Below are 16,319 nucleotides of genomic sequence, written 5' to 3'. Positions count from 1 at the left end.
GTAAACACTACAAAGACCAGATCATTTCATGGATAACCCAAGGCCTAGTTAACATGGTCTTATGTGCTGCCAGTTGTTCAGGAAAATTGGTAGTTCAAAGACAGAAGAGATCTTGGAGAAAGTGTGGTGATCCCTCTTTGTATGTTAAGACCTCATTTTTTCAGTCTTTGGGACAATGCATAAGCAATGGCTCCAAGACAGGCGTTGCAACTCCAAGATTTCCATTTAGTACAAAGCATTTTTCAGGGATGTTATTTTATCTAACAAAGGCTTCTGGCTTTCTTCTGGTGATGTGAAACAACCGACACATGCAGTTTCAAGTCACATGCACCTCCTGTGCTTCCCACTGTAATTCTGCAAGGGGCAGCACTTGATTGAACTAATCTGCAGGCAACAGAATGCTGGAAAAGGCTTTTAAGAGGGACTCTTCAGACAGCACAAGTAAGTCTTTTGTATTCCTCCTCATTTTTCTGAAGAGCCAGTCATTCTTCCAGTGACCAGAGACTGAAGACTCTGCAGATCAAATCACTTTGTGTGCCCATCTCACTTTTTCCAACCAGTAAGATCATGCTGCATTAAGGACCTTGCATTTTCTAGGGGAATCACTTTTGGTGGTACAAAGCCCTGACAGCTGTTGATGCCATTTGGGTTCATGAAAGTGCTCGATGTCTGTAGATCTGCATTTATGTCTATCTGTGGGGTTTTTGTGCATGTGCCAACTAGGAATAACAACCTCAGCCTCACTACTAGTTGCACCAGGAATTTCACCTCTGTTGGCTGACAAATTCTGCCCTCCTTGACACTCTTCTGCACTGTGTCCTTTATAAGACATGTTTAAGGACTCAAGTACAAGAAGAGGGCTCTGTCTTCTATCTGATTAGGGAAGACATTTCAGTAGAAGGGATGTTGAAGGCAGAGCTTAAAGGCAATTAACATTATTTGTAGACTACTTCTGTGTAAACTCATTATTCTGGTCTTTTCCTAGGAGGAAAAATGAGAAGAAGCACCAGTGTCCCAGTCTCTCTCTATTTGCTGGTGTAAATCTTAGAAATTTTTTAGCACCCTAGCTACTGAGTTCCTAAAAATACGGCCACATGGCAAAAAAACCCAAAACCAACAACTTCCATAAATTAACAAAGAAATGCTTTGATATATAATTTGTGTTCAGTGTTCCTAGAGATCCTCACATGCAACTGCATGAATGAACATAGGGAGCCCTTACACTGAAGACCAAGTCTCTGGAGACAGCATATTACTGCCCAGGGGCTTTACTGTTTTGTAGCCAAGAAACAAGTCCAACATGTGCAGCAACAGGTGGAATAAGAGAATAGGTCTAGCTGTGGCCCAAACCTGCATTTTATTGTATGAATCTTTACTTTCAGTAAAAGTGCCTTTAATTGTATAAACAAGACCAATTCCCTTCACTTAGACTAGTAATTGCTCTAATTTTCTGTGTGCCTGAATCTGAAAGGAACAAATGATCTGTCTCTCAAAGCAGTGAATACAGTTCAATCAATGCTAAAAGCAAATGCTTTGAGACACTGATGCTTAAAGAATATTTGGATATCCCAGGAAGTGGACTATTGTCACCTTCCAGTCTACAACCAATCTTCCTGGGTACTGGTGCTGCAGTACAAGGAATGTATTTCTCCACACTCCTGTAAATGCCAGATGTATATTCATTAAAATCCTGGATTACGCTGTTGTTTTGCAGCCTCCAACCCTTGTTCAGGCTCCATAAGAACTAATAAAAATAGCAGTTCCTGCATGAATACAAGAACGAGTCTAGCTACATAGCTCAGGACTCTCCTGCACAGGTGGGAATGAGGTCCTCCAACCACAGACCAAAGCAGAGCTGGTTTGGAGGTGATTCTGTGGCAAAGTCTTCGCCTGGCCTAGTGAACCATGTTAGCAAGGTGTGCAGGAATAGTATCAACTCAGGATTATAGTCTCGGGATGACTACCCAGTAATTAATGAGCAATCATGCACAGCTCTTGAAATGTCCCCAGCCATCCTGGGGCTGTCAGGAATCAGGAATTGGGAGTGGTGGCCATGGGTGTGGCAAAAGTGCACAGACAAGCAAAGAGAAACTGAGCGCATGCAGAACTGCCAAGGCCAAAAGCTGCTGTTAGACATCAATTTCCCTTGGCATCCCTATCCGAAGCCACAAACGCAGGATTCTGTCTCTGCTCTAACACCTAACCATGGTGGTGACCATAGCTAGCAAGAAAAAGGCCAGCTGCCAGCTAAGGCTCACATAAAAGTAGTCAGCCCTGAGGGCTATTGCTACTGAGAACTATTTTCAGTCCCACCCAAACCAGAGCTCTGTCTTTAACACCTATGATCACTATCAGCCTGTTGAAAGGCTACAAAGTCAAGATGAAGAACCTAAATGCACCATGACACTCTGCAGCTCTCCCCAAGTACTGATCCAAAATTGAAAATATCTGGCAAGTGCTCCCACAGAAAAATGCCAGAAAGGTCCTACTGGCTTTCACCTTTCCCCCTGTAGCTTTTCAGCAGCAGCACCAACACTGCAGGCTATATGCTTGCCTAGCCAGCTAAGTGTACAGTCACACTCCCAGAGTTTAACAGAGATAGAGCTCCAAAACTGAAAATGCCTGGCGACTGCTCCAACACAAAAGGTGCCAGAACAAAAAGCTGTTCCTGGCCTTATCCTTCCCCATGTAACCTTTCAACAGTGCATCCAGATGGGAATATGAACTTGTCTAGGCAGCTAAATGCACCACCACAGTAAAATAAGCTCAGATACTCAGAACACCTGATGACGACTCCAAAACAATAGGTGACAGAGCAGAAAGGTGTTGTTGGCCTTTACCTTCTTGCTGTAGCCTATTCTTTCCCTGTGCATCTTACAAATTGCAGCACTGGCACTGGCGCTATGCACTTGCCTTCCCAATTTAAGTGTACAATCACATTTTTTTCACTGTTTCAAATGGCTTGTGGTACTGGATGTGTTCACCGGGGATCTTAGCCTGTGCTGGTAGTGCAGTTTACCAAAAATTATAGCAGTTTACAGGCTGCAATAGGAGAGTGAAGGCCAGCAAGAGTTTTCTGTCCTGGCACTTTTCTGTTGGAGCAACCCAGGAATGTTTACTGTTTTCAAGCTTAGTTGCTGGCTATTAAAAAAACAGGATTGCACTTTTAAGTGAGAAGGAAAGCACATAGCCTCACTGTTTCTGATGTAGTTTACAGCCTGCATGAGGAAAGAAAAAGCATGCAACAGCTTTGTGGCCTGGCACCTTTTCTTTGGGAACAGACTCTGGACATTTTCAATTTTGGAGCTAGAATCTGATGCGAGTAAATAATGTTATGTACATTTAGGTGGGAAGGAGAACACATAGGGCCAGAGTTGGTGGAGCAGTTTATCGGCTGCGATGGGAAAGTGAAGGTCTGCACTGCGTTCTGCCTGAATGTTTTCTGCGGGAGCAACGCGTGATGTGTTCAGTTTTGGAGCTGCCCTTGGGGTCCATGCGGGAACATCACAGTGTTTTGAGTTTGTTAGGTGAGTGCCTTGCCCCATCTGGTGGTTATGTCGAGCGGCGCCGAGGGAAAGAGAAAAGCCAGCAACAGCTTTCCATCCTGCTGCAGCTCGTGGGGCTGCGCTGCAGTTCCTGAACACAATAGCAGCGGAGGCACCAGGGACACCAAGAACGCCTGGCAAAGGCAGGGTTTCCATTCTCACTCAAGCAGCTACTATAGCTGCTAGGACAGTACAGGTAGCTGTACAAGACCTTCCAGTGTCTTCCAGTACCTAAAAGGGACTTTCAAGAAGGCTGAAGAGAGACTTTTCACAAGGGCAAATACTGATGGGACAAGCGGAAGTGGTCTTAAGCTGAAGGAGGGTAGGTTCAGATTACATTACATTCCCCACCTGCCCTAAACCTTCTCACTGAACCTTTTTGGGAAATTCTGCCAAAATCTGGGGTAAATTCAGAGATGAATGAGATAATACTCGTTTTCCCATTTCAGTTCCTGTAGTACATAATCATAGAACCAGAATCACAGGATGGTTTGGGTTGAAAGGGACCCTAAAGATGGTCTAGTTCCAACCCCTTGCCTTTGGTAGGCATGCCACCCACTAGACTACATTGCTTGAACCCCCATCTGACCTGGCCTTAAACATTTCCAGGGATAAAACAGACACAGCTTCTCTCAGAGACACATGCCAGTGCCTCACCACCCTCATAGGAAAGAATTTATTGCTGATACCTAATCTAAACCTTCTCTCTGTCAGTCTGAAGCTGATGCCCCTTGTCCTGTCACTCCATGTCCTTGTCAAAAACCCCATGCCAACACTCTTGGAGCCCCCTTAGATACTCAAAGGGTCTCTAAGGTCTCCCTGGAGCTTTCTCTTCTCCAGGCTGAACAACCCCAACTCTCTCAGCCTGTCTCTATAGCAGAGGTGCTCCAGCCCTCTGATCATCTTCATGCCCTCCTCCAGCAGGTCCATGTCCTTCTCATGATGGGGGCACCAGAACTGAACAGATCAGTTTTATGTGATTCTTAGAGTATCACATCTTCTTGTGCAGTTCAGAACAAGGTAAGTCCTTCCCAAGATCTATGATGAGTGTTTTGGAGGAACTTCTCTTTTCAAATCTCCTGTCCTTTGCAAAGATTTTTTTTGTACAGATATAAGATTGATCCTATCACAGACTGGTGTGCTCCCTGATGGTGTCAAGAGCTATTTTTTGTTTCCTCTCTCTGACTGCAGCTCTGTGTTTCTAACAAACGAGCTATTATAATTCACACAGGTTTATTCAGCACACTGTCAGACCTGAGTGCTGTCAGGCTTGTTTATTTTTTTATGTCTTTCAGGCCTTTTGTAGGAAGGCACAAAGAGCCTCACTTTCAGCACGTACACCTCTTGTATCAACAAAGTGCTGAGTAACACTGTTGTCCTTCCTCTGGCTGATGGCTTGTTAAATAAAACTCATGTCTTGCTCTTGTTTCTGAAGAATTGGTTTTACCTCCATAGATGAGGAAGACCCAGACAAGCTGACACATTTCTATAATATGTTCAATGCTAAAATATGTTAATTTGCATGGTATTTCTCAAATTTGGGTAAGCAGAGAATCAACAAAAAGTGATTGGTAAAGAAAAAGTTTTCTATATAGCCTTTTAAAATTTTTCCTGCTAGTCAAGTGTTTACTCTGTTTGAGTAAATTCTTCTGAGGAATTTCAGTAATCGCTTCAGCTTTTGAGTGTTGCTCTTTCTTGAAATAGGCAGTGTTGAGATAAAATAAAGATTTATTTTCTCAGCGGGCCTGCAGGGCCTTTCCTGAGGCTTACAGCCAGATTTGTGCAGCTCCTTGATCTAAAGTGGAAACACACTCCTCACCCCTGCACAAGTCCTCCCATCACTTGCAGTGGTGACCTTTGAAAAGTGAGTTTGAAGAAGGACAGTTTGGAGGTTTGGCAGCACATCTCTGCTGACCTTTACCGAAATGCTTCTTGCTGTCGAGCTGTCATCACCGTGCATGTTCCTGCTCTCAGTGTACCTCAACTGCGCTGGGAGATGCTTGTGCTTAAATCTCTCCTCCGCCGCTCGTGTCAAAGTGGAGTTGTGCTCTTGCACATTAAGAACGTGCACAAACCAAGTACCAGAGCTCAGCTGACAAGCTGTAACTTCTTAACCACCCACTTGAATATATATAGCTGTTTGCCTAAGGGCTTTCATTTAGGTTTTGACCCCCTGTGCTTGTGAAAGTATTCATGCACTTATTTAACTTTGTGTACACAAGTGTCTGGTGTCAATTAGCCCACTCTGATAAATGAAGTGTAGAATATATGTAAATGTTTGCAGGAAGAAGCTTAGATCCTGTTTATATCTTTCATATCTGTAAAGGAAAATAATCTATTGCCTCGTAAATCAGTCTCTGTGAAAAACTCGTTGCATCATTTTACTATTGTGCAACAATATTGCTGTTGCTGTGGCAAGAGGACACAGTCTGAGGGCTTGAACCAGCCAGTCCTCAGTAGAATTCATTCCACAACATTTAAAACTGGGTCAAAAATGTCCAGAGTGAGGAAAAAGTTTCCTAAGTTCAGACACTGGGGAAAACTTCAGTGCCATTCAAATTAAAACTTAGCAATGCCAGAATTTTACCGCTGCATTTGGTTTTGAGCCTGCTAGAAAAATATATGTCAAGTTGCAAACGTTGTGTAGAGTTAATATGTCATCATACGTAGAAATGAGGTGGAATAGGGGTTAGATTTCTTCTTGAACTGTGTTGAAATGCTCTTCCTAGAAATGTCTGGGATTTGTAACCCAAGAGGTACCATGAACCTGAAACTGTGGTCACTCATTTTCTGATGGGTCTGACGTGGTCCATCCCTGCTCCTTTTGCAGTGGCCCATTTAGCATAATGTTGTGAAGAACAGAGAGAGAAGTATTTTGCTGTATTAATCCCTGATCTGGCATTTTGGCGAGTGGGTCAGGGTTATAATTCCTTTTCCATACACATAGGGAGAAATCTTTGCCTTCTCCAAAGACTAATTCTATGAATTGCTTAGACTTTTATGTGCTGCACTTGTTTATCCATTCAACTTCATTGTAACAATATGGTAGAAGGGGATCGTCAATTGATTTTTAAATTCATTCTACCTTAAAATTCAAATAAAGTTGCTTTCATCCCACTAGTTTATTAACTACTGTCTGTCAAAGCCAGATCACAACTATTCTCACTGCTATGAATTTCCATTTTGACGGAGGGCATACATGGAATTCTCTCCTGGGGCAGCTTGAAGAAGCCCTTATGTGATTTATAGCCACATAAGATTCTGAAGAATGTGTAATCTTCAGTTCTACATTATCATCCTGCCCTCACACCTTCCACCTACTCAGTGCTAATCATCTTCTTGCTAAAACATCTGGTCTCTAGACACCCAGAAATTGTACTGAAATATAAACTGTGAGGTTGCTCTTCAACCTCTCACATTATCACTCAATAACAGATATCAGAGAGACTTTACGTTGAGTAAGTATTGTATGCATTGCAATGGCTTTGGAAATCTTTGTCCTTTGCTAGGAAGTAGGAGATACCCAGCTGCAATATCAAAACTGTAAATATTTGAGACTAAATTGCACAAGATGTGCTTTCTATTTGAACCATAATGTTGGGATTTGCCAGATTAAATATAAAAATATTTGATGGTGATGTTTGTGTCTGAGCTCACTTTTTTTTTGCTACTGGAGAGAAAGAGGCACTTTTAGAGACTGTTTGTAGAGGACTTTGATCCAGCAATTGATCTTTATTCCATACAATATAGAGGTGCAGGCTGGGAAGATCTGGAAGAGGTTACCTGAGCCTCCATTCAGTCTCCTAGGCTGAATCAAGCGCTCCTGGACCTTCCTTTGAAAAAGTATGTCTGAGCTGTTACTAATAAAAGGGAAAGACCAGGTGCTGGGTTGACTTCAGTAGAAAAGACATGCACAGATGGCCTCAAAACCTGATGATTATTTGTATCTAACACTTCATTTCAGCTTCTGTAAAGTTATGTACCTGCTTGAAGTTGTTCTACTATTGGCCATGGAGAGAGAAAAGAATCTCTGAAGATCATCTTTTCTGCCCCAAAATATGTAAAATCATTTCTTGGTGATGTGACTCCTCTGGAGGTACCTCTGTCTCTCTGTTGGTTTTAGATCAACACCTCAAATCATCTGCCCATCTTTAAGCAAGAGGGAGTGAGATGCGATTAATTTGAACATTATCAGGGCAGAACTCAAAGCTGGTATCTGAAAAAAGATTTTCATAAGATGATCCTGAAAATGATCAGATTCCAGACTTAATTTGTGACCAGTTAAAAAAAAAAAAAAAAAAAAAAAGAAAGAAAAAGAAAGTAGCCTCTACCAAAATAAAGACTTAAAACATGCTCCTGGACAATGTGAGCCCATGTACCTTAGGTGGAAGAGATTATCTATATATAAGAAAAAATGCCTGCCAGTGACAAGCTAAGATCAGATCTGCTTAAATGGCTAATTTGATTCAAAATTGACATAAAAATTCTTGCAAGGTAGAGACCAAATGGGAAGAGCTAAATGACCAGAAGATAACCAGTCTTCTCTCCCACCTGCTATTATTATTTTTCCATCAGAGCCTGATGGATAAAGTGCATCTTAAAAATTCAGCACTCCACTCTGATGGCAATAGGAAGAATTTTTCTGTCGTTGGCAGTGTACACCAGGATATTACCTTGACTCTCAGGATTGTAAATGCTGTTGCTGTCATATCACAGCTTTAATGGGCAGTTAAAGGCACTACTTGGGTAAGCTGAATTCTGTGTTTGAAAGGCCCTTCTGAGTTCTGGTTATGTCACTAACTATGCAAAATGCATAAGAAAGTAAATATTGTGGAAAGGAGTAAGAGGGCAAGCATTGTGCAAATAAGGGAATTCCTTATGTGTCTAGAACAGGATTTCAGATGACTGATTGTTAAGCATTACATTATTATGCAATTTCTATATAACATTAACAGTCTCCCTTTGTAATCTGCATATTTTTCTAATATAAGATTCCTTTGATGATAGTCCATTTTATTATGCTTGGTGATTTGTCTAATTACCAGAGTCAGTGCATCATTATTTTTGCTGTTATTACACTCATTAATGATCTGTGAAGATTTTTTCCTTTTGGATGTTTTCCCCAGCACAACACAACACATTGCTGTAATGGGAAGTATTATTTTGAGAACAAAACTAATTTTCCCAATAACTGTTTCCTGATTATTTCCCATTTTCTGGTGAAGCCCAGACACAAGTTTGTAGTCTCTCTTGGTGTCAGAAGGCTGTTTACATGGTCTGGAAATGCTGAGACCAAACACATTGTCCAATAGCAGTGGTGCAATGATTTATACTGGATCCTTTTAAGACTGACTCTTGGTGCTTTTCATGTGCTTAACCAGTTGTACTTGAGCTTAGGTGAGTCCCAGGTCTCCTTGATATCTCAAGCAACGATTTAGAAGTAAATGAGATACTTCAAGTATAAAATGGCGCATCTTGAGACTGGAATACCAAAACTAGAATGCAATAAATCTGAATTCATTCAGGAAAATATCTGCTAGGAGTCAAAACTGAGAACAAACATTCCCAAGCACAGACAATAAAAGAGAAGAGATTGTAAGGAACAATGAGTATGGATTTTACATTGTTGTCCTGGGTTGCAGTGTATTCTATTACCATCCTCACGAGCTGTTGAAACCAGGAGGGGCAGTGTTTCCTTGCCTCCTCCCCCCGGACTATCTTCTGTTAATGGCCCATCAATGCCATGCCACATGAGTCATTATCCCATTGTGAGATGCTCCACCCAGAGGGAGGAACCAAGCATTCCATCCTGGATATAAGCTGAGATTCTGAACACCACAGACCCCCTTTCCACTGGATTCTCAGAGGACAGGAGCTACACAGCCACCACTGGACCCTCTGAGGAAGAGCAGACCCTTTTTCTACAGGATCACCTCTTCAGGAGGACTGGAGCCACCATTCTACCAGACTGCTACCACCACTCTGACTAACAGGGTGTCAGGTTGTAGCCCGACTCTGTCGGTTTAACCCAGTGTTATCCGCCTTTATTTTTTTCCCTCTTTTTATTTCCCTATTAAATTGTTATTCTGACTTGGTGTCTCCCACTAGTTTGTTTTCAAACTAGTACAATTGTTTATAAGAAAACAAGTCCAAATATAATGTTTTGGATACGTCCTTTATGAAAGAAGCACAAACCAAGTTTGGAAGCACAGATCCACTCTCAGTTCAGTCTTTGAAATATGGATCAAAGTTGTCTGCTCCATGGAGGCGTCAGTCAGCTCTGCTCTGCTTATGTTTCTTGAAGGCATCTGCTTTGTATCTCATTGGACTACTGCATAATTGTTTTCTGCTGTAAATTTTGAGTAACTTTTTTTTACCCCTGAAAATGAAAGACATAAGTGGCATCTTACTAGCAAACCAATACTTCCTGGGTCTGGCTAAGGCTGTGTGTGCTGCTCTGAAGTGTGACTGCCTCTGTCTAGAATAGAGCTGGTGGAGCTGTGGTTGATAAACATTAATCCCATCATACATATTGCTGGTTCAATTACCAAACTAGAAACTAAGCAGATAAGTTATATCAACTTGAAATGAAATTTTTAAGCCATTTTCTGTTGAGGTAGACAAATAAAACAGTTGGGTTGAACTGTACAATTTGATCTATATAGATCAGAAAGCAGCAGAAACCAAGGCAAGGATTATGTGCCATTCATGAAATGGAAGATTAGGAACAGGTCAATATCAGCCCCAGGGAAAAAGAATATCTCTGGGATAGAGAACAATGATTCAAATACCTCCAAGTCGCTCCAAAGTTTCGGATGTGTCCTCAGTGCTGAGTGCCATTCACTGCACTGAGCTGGATGGAGGACACAGGCAGCACCACAATCTCTTCCCCATCAGTTAACCATGGTTAAGAGGTTCATGGGTTAAGTGCCTCTGGAATTCAAGTACAGCTCCAATGTTTAAATATTATTTGGGTGTCCTGTTTTTGCTTCATAAGCCTCCTTCAGAGATCTCTTCCTCAGGATCATCCTTCTTCTTCCCTGGTGTGCACAGCAGTCTGGGTTCATGCTTGGAGATGAGAGATGGGCATCAAGATGCTGTGTCTGACTTCCTGTGCCCTCCTTTGGCATGAGATCTGGATCCCTGGACCAGGCTGCCCCATGACAGTACATCCATCAGTAGCATCTGGAAAGCTGTCAAGTGAGTCATCATCATTCATCAGTGATATCAGCAGCTTCCTGCTGGTTTCCTACTGTTATTCATGCAAATTTTCATGTTGAAATTTGGCAGGACATGCAGCAGAGGTGCAGCCATGGTTTCAAGGCAACGTGATGTGTTTTTCTAGAAAAAAAATAAGGTCTCTTCAACCATGTGTCTGTGCAGTGAGGCTCCTCAAGTCCACAAACTGTGTGATCAAAGCTACATTCTGCTCCCTCTTGTCCCAGCTGAGTGGGATAATGTACAGTGACCTTTCCCTTGATTTTGCTGAATGACACACATGTGAAGCCACATAAGTGGTTCTGGGATCATGCTGGCACATTGGGTTAAGTCAGTGGAACTGAGGACTGAGGCTGTTATTTCTCCTCATCTCCATGGCAACCTCTCACAAACTGCTATTTTACTCCTATGCAAACGCTTAACAAAGAGCATATGCTCTTCAGTAGTATAGGATGTTATGTTAAAAAACCTCCTATGCAATAAAATGCTGTTCCACTGTAAACTACACTCCACAGCTGGAGTTCAGGCTGATAAGCTTTTGAAATCTTTTAAAACTGTAATTTTCTATCTCAGGTGAAATGGGCTAAAAATATCTATCTGTTTCCCCTGGTTTCCATAACAGCTTGTCAATACACTGGAGGAAAGGGATGTCATCCTGGTCAGATTGAAGAGGTGGACCTTTGTGAGCCTCGTGAATTCAACAAGGCCAAGTGCAAGGTCCTGGACCTGGGTGGGGGCAATTCCGTAGCACAAACACAGGCTAGGTAGAAAATGGATTGGGAGCAGCCCTGAGGAGAAGGACTTGGTGGCACTGATGAACAAGAAGCATGACATGAGCCAGCAATATGCATTCACAGCACAGAAAGCCAAGCACATCCTGGTCTGCATCCAAAGGGAGGGGATTCTGCCCCTCTACTCTGCCCTCATGAGACCCCACCTGGAGAGCTGCATCCAGCTCTGGGGTTCCCAGCACAAGGATGTGGACATGCTGAAGCAAGTCCAGAGGAGGGCACGAAGATGTTCAGAGGGCTGGAGCACCTCTATTACAAAGGCTCAGAAAGCTGGAATTGTTGAGCCTGGAGAAGGGAAGCCTCTGGGGAGACCTTAGAGCTCTTTCCAATGCCTAAAGGGGCTGCAAGAGAGCTGGAGAGGGACTTCTGAGAAAGGCATGGAGTGACAGGACAAGGGACAATGACTTAATACTGAAAGAGGGAAAGTTTAGATTAGAAATTAGGAAGAAATTCTTTCATTGTGAAGGTGGTGAGGGACTGGCACATGTCTCTCAAAGAAACTGTGTCTGGTCCATCTCTGGAAGTGTTTAAGGACAGTTTGGATGGGGCTTTGAACAACCTGGTCTAGTGGAACGTGTTGAAACTTTAAGGTCTTTAAGGTCTCTTTCAACCCAAAACATTCTATGATGTATTTTTGTGCCTTATCAGAGATCTTAAGTATTGTGTGTGTGCAAGCACTGTTCTTCCCCCTTCTGCAGCAATAGTGTTCTATTGTCTGGTTTTAATTTGTAGTTCCCTTTGAGCTCCTTTAGGTTCCTCAATGAGTTCTCAAATTTCCTGTCTTGGCAGTGGTGCCCTGGCTGGAGTCTTGCCACCCTCTGCCAACCAAAACCCTGCATGGCCCTTTTTTGGTTATGCCATCAGTTAACCTTGTCATGAAAAGCAACCTCTCCAACAAGCAGAACCTTTCAAACTCGGGATGTCAGGTAACTGCTAGTTGTAGGTATTGGTTTGTCATTAGGCTATTTACTTCTCTGATGTTAATAGTAGATTGCTGTTTATTTCTACTGGCCTGGCTAAAGCTGCCAGTTTTCAGAAACTGAAGGTCTGAAAACACTACAAGCAGTGCAAACAATACAGGGAAACAAGAAATTGACTGTGACTCACAGCTTCTACATTCAGTTTCCACCTACACTGCTACAGTCAATTAACTCATTCATGGCTCAGTTTCAATACTCTACAAGAGCCCAGTAGTGACACAGGAGTGTGATGGTCTGGGCAACCTTAAAAGAAAGGGGCTTAGATATTCAGACACTGATAATTAATTTAAATACTGTAAATAAATGAAAAATGTTGATTAGGTGTTGATTTCTATTCTTACCTAGTGATGACAACTGCTTGCTCTCCTCCAGACCTCTGCCCTCCCAGCAATACAATTCGTGTGAACTGTGATTCAAGCCAGAATTTATGGGAAAAATTTACAAAGGCTATCTCTGCAGTGAGAGCCACCTGAATGGGTGAGCAAGGACACAGGAGAAGGGAAGCTATGCCAGAAGGAAGGGTGTTTAGTTTACCTTGCAATCACTGCAAATGAATGTGTAGAGAAAAAAATGGTGACAACAGAAAAAAAAATAAACAAAATGTCCTGTGCCCTCTGTCCACATGCACCCCAGTCTGCACTGCCTGGAACTTTTCAAGTAGAGGCTGAAGACCTAAAGCTATCCCAGGAAAAGAGAGTCTCCTACCTTACATGATCTTTGGCTGTACTCCAGCCAGTTTCTCATGCCCATTTGGGCATTTTCCAAGCCACCCCAATAGGGACAATCCTCCCACTGTGAGAAAAATGTAATATTTGGCTTGTTAAATTGACTATTACTTCTGCAGCTGATAATCAGGGAACTACTTATCTGTTAATCATCCCAGTCAGGATCAGGCAGCCAAATATTCTGCATGAGTTACATTGCTGAATCAGGCAAAAAACCCCTCCTCTGGGCTGCTCTATGGCCCCTTTTCACCCCTCCCAGCCTATCTTCCCTCTCCAGGACAGAGCAAAGGGCTTTGTTCTGCTCCCAGGGTCTGCTTAAACCTATCCCGTCTATCTCTGCGCTTTGCCGGAGTCTAACCACGATATTGCAGAGACAACAAAAAGCCTGGTGAGGCCTGGGTAACTCTTTCTCACTGGGAAGGAATGGACTGCACCTAACACAGTCCTTAGCCTGCAAAACTACTTCCATCCTTACTTGATTCTTCATCCTCAGGCACCAAATATAGCTCTCTCCAGAGCACTGCTATCCTGCAAGTGCCACAGCTTTCTCCAGAGCCCCAAAAATGGGGCTGCTTGTGTTGACTAATCATGGGTGATATATAACAAGTCCTTATCTCTCACATCCCAGGGGCCCATCAGCCCAGCTATCCTGGTTTTGTGACGTTAGCAGCAATCTTGGGACCATTTTGCAAACCACATGTTGTGAGACGTTCTAGCACACTGTGCTGCCCTTACTGGGACAGCTTCCTTACACTGGATAAAAGCAGCACTGGCCATCAGAGATACTGTCTGGCTACTGAGTCATTGCTGCCAGCCCAAGGGGACCAAGTGGCTGGATAGCTAATTCCTAATTTAATAGAGTGGAGTGCCGTAGGACAGCTTCATCACCTCCTGGCTCTTCAGCCTTTGACTTCACTTTGAGCTTCTCGATGTAGAGACTCGGTAGGGCAAGAGCTGACCCTGGCTGGGGCTGTGCCCATGACAGCTGTGAGCTTTCAGTTCCTTGGTGAAAGCTGTAAGCTCAGGCACATGAAGCCCTGCAGATCCCAAACAGAGCTGGCATAAGGCCGACCAGCTCAGCACCAGGGCAGAGCAGATATACAGCTCTCTGCACCCATCCGGGCGGGGTACCATCGGGGAGGTCAAAGGGAGCTGCTGGCAAGGGTTGTCCAATGCCTTTTCCCAGAAGCATTTTCCCCAGCACAAGATTTGTCTGGAGTGACCCTCCCCAAGGGGCTGTTTCCTTAATGGAGGAATGTACTCATGGCCTGATGAAATGTTGAGTTACAAAGACATGATTTATGACACATTTTGCTGCATGAAAGGAAAACAGTAGCACCAAGTAGGCAGGGTCTGGGGAGAGCATGGTTTATTCCCTACAACTGTACCCAAAAGCATCCCTAAGAGGCAGCAAGTCTGCTGATAAGCCCCTGGGTATGTTTTCACTGCTCCCCCCCTCTCTCCTTCCCTCCATGGCAATGGGGAGCTGCACTTCAGCGTTACGTAGGTATTGCTAAACAATGGAAAGCTGCTTTCTCTCACAACCTCCTAGGGTCCAGCTCTCTTCTGGCAACATGTGTGCTTTCCCAACCTAAAGGAGGGAGGAAGAAAACCAACCATCTGGACAGCAGAACAATATGGGGAAGCCTCATTCCACTGAGCTCTGGACAAGATTGTTGGTTTGGTTCCTAAACTGGAAGCTTCAAGTTTAGCTTCTGCTCCAGGAGATCTCAAGAGATGAGGAATGGCTGTTAAAAGGAAACTCAGTAAAAGTGCGTTGAGATTGGTGCAGAGCCCCTGCCTTGTACACAATTGCATCCTTGGCCAGTGCAAAATGCATTTTGTTGCAAATACAGTGTGTGAGCTACTGATGCACACTGCAGGGTGGGAACTGTGTGCAAGCCGATATTTACTGCACATGGATGCTCCAAATGGAGTCACCTGGTGCAGTTTCTCTGTGTCCTTGGAAACACTTATTCAGGTCCTCCCCGTGTGTGAGAGTGCTCCTCTCCAGCCATTTTTGGTTGAGTTTGATTGGAAGCTTTTCAGACATGTTTTGATACACAGGACAGTCCTTATTCCTGCAGTCAGTGGGACTGTAAGGTGGAAAGGTTCTCACTTCAAGAATGCAAAAAAATTATTCTTCTTTCTCTACCTAGGTTCAAAGGGTGCACTGATTTATAAGTGAATTTTATGTAGGTTCTGTTGAAAAATCCTCCTTAAAAGGAAGTTCACAGGTTTATAAGTAATCTTTGCTGCTTTGAAGTCCTTTACATGTGCTATGGATAACACACTCCGCCACACGTTGGATGTAAAAATGCTTTCAGCTATGCTTGGTAATCCAGACCCCTACACTGTAGAAATCAACTGGGTCAGGAGAACATATTACAAAAGGGAAAAAAAACTCCCATGAAGATTTGACCTTCTACCTTTTCAGTAGGACTGTGGTGGTTATGCCTACACTATGAACAGTTAAGACCAGACACCATTTTCCCTTGGTCAGAAGTTTTTGAGAACAGCTGCATTTTTGACACAGTGCCAGCCCACAATTCATGTTTGCCTGCACCCTTTGCAGCACAGACTTGGTTGGTACTATGGTATTTTGACACATTGAACAGACTGTTCCATTTAGAGTAGATTTGTTTCTAGTCAATAATATTATTTCCAAAAATGTAAATGTTCTAGAAATAATAAACAAGGAAGAGAGGTCTCACTCCTTGATGAAATATGGGTGCACGAATTCCCCTGACCTAATTTCCGGTACACTCAAATATGATACAGTTCAAAAGTTCAGCGTGGGTTTAAATTTTGTTGAGTTTATGTTCTGTTTGAGACAGATGGCCTGAAATAGACAGGAGGAGCCCAGTGAAGAGCAGAGGGAGAGGAGGTCACTGGTCGGGGTGGAGTTTACAGAACAGCTGGGGAAGAAAAAGCAAGAAATGCATTAAAAGAATGAATATTTTGTACAAAGCCTCACTTTTGATGGGGTTTTCACCTTGGTATCACCAGCTTTCACCTCGGTTGTCCTCTGAGCACAGTTCAAGAAGTTGCTGGATACAT

This window comes from Corvus kubaryi, unplaced genomic scaffold (genome assembly GCF_017639235.1).
Source record: "Corvus kubaryi isolate FWS band 111438036 unplaced genomic scaffold, C.kubaryi_AGA036_p1.0 37260, whole genome shotgun sequence".
Classification (NCBI taxonomy): Eukaryota; Metazoa; Chordata; class Aves; order Passeriformes; family Corvidae; genus Corvus; species Corvus kubaryi.
The sequence above is the reverse complement of the archived record's forward strand: the minus strand, read 5'-3'. Positions refer to the sequence as shown.